This window comes from Pygoscelis adeliae, unplaced genomic scaffold (assembly GCF_000699105.1).
Source record: "Pygoscelis adeliae isolate BGI_AS28 unplaced genomic scaffold, ASM69910v1 Scaffold218, whole genome shotgun sequence".
NCBI lineage: Eukaryota > Metazoa > Chordata > Aves > Sphenisciformes > Spheniscidae > Pygoscelis > Pygoscelis adeliae.
The window spans coordinates 4260353-4261567 of record NW_008825433.1 but is presented as its reverse complement, the minus strand read 5'-3'; positions in this window follow the sequence as shown (position 1 = coordinate 4261567).

Below are 1215 nucleotides of genomic sequence, written 5' to 3'. Positions count from 1 at the left end.
TCATTTCAGACTGACACGTGTAATTTTCAGTTTCTAATGTCACTTCACTCATTTTGGCTTGCAGGGATGTGACCCCCAATGCAGTAGGGACAGCCTAATCAGAAACCCTGAGTAGGGCCTCACTAGGGCCTTACCCAGTCTGATTACTGGATATGTTATTTGGTGTTCACCCATACGTCATCACATCCTGTGCCTTCCTCTTACAGCCTTTGTGTTAGACAATCCCATTCAAGAGCTTACTAAAAACTATTTCATTCTTTTCCTCTCATGCCTCTGGCAGGAGGTGTGTTCCATAATCTGATTGCTCTCACAGCTATAAACTTCTGATTTCCAGCTTAAATATGCTTGTGGCCAGTCAGCAGCCACTTGATATGGAGTAGTTCAAATTCATACTCATGTCTGTGGATATTCTAAAATACAGAAGCTGATGTTATTGGATGTGAAAAACTTCCAGATCTGTTCTTCAGGTTTCAAGAAGGAAAAGATTATAAATTTGCTGAGGAAAAGGAACAGTTTTTCTTTCTTGCATCAGCACATAAATGACCTGAATGACATTACAAAGGAAATGAAGATGTAACACAGGAAAGACTGAAGAGAGAGTGCCAGCTGAGGGCAGAACCAGGAGACCCAAGACCAGGTGACAGGCATAATGAGGTTATCAGCTCGATGGATTCAGGAGGGCCAGGAGGAGTAACACGTGAATTGAAAACTGCTGCTTGCAACACTGGGAATGGTGGCTTGCTTGTGAGGGAGGAACCAGTTCCCCTTTTCTGTCTTCCCAAAAGATGTGACAACAAAGGTCGCACTCGTCTGCCCGCAAAATGGTGTATGTATGTCTCTCTGTGGAGAAGCACGTATGTGAGAATTGACAGTCCTCCCCTGAATCAATACTCACTTTTGTGAAGAAGAAAATGCTTTCTGCTGAACTGATGGCTGTTTCACCTCATTGCAAACCATAACAGATGGGTTTTCTTCAAACCTCTATGCATTTTAAGATTGTATTTACACTCACTAAACAAGTCTTCTGTCTAAGAGGGGAAAAAATAGCATTCTCCCCCTTCTTTATTTTCTCCCTCCCCCTGGTGCTGTGCTTTCCCAGCGCTGCTGGCTGGGTCCTACCCAGCTTCTTTACTGCCTTCTGACTGAGCTGCTTCTGCTTGGAAAGCAGTTATCTGTGTCTCGCCTTGGAGGTGGGAGTTCTGGCTCCTTTGGGTT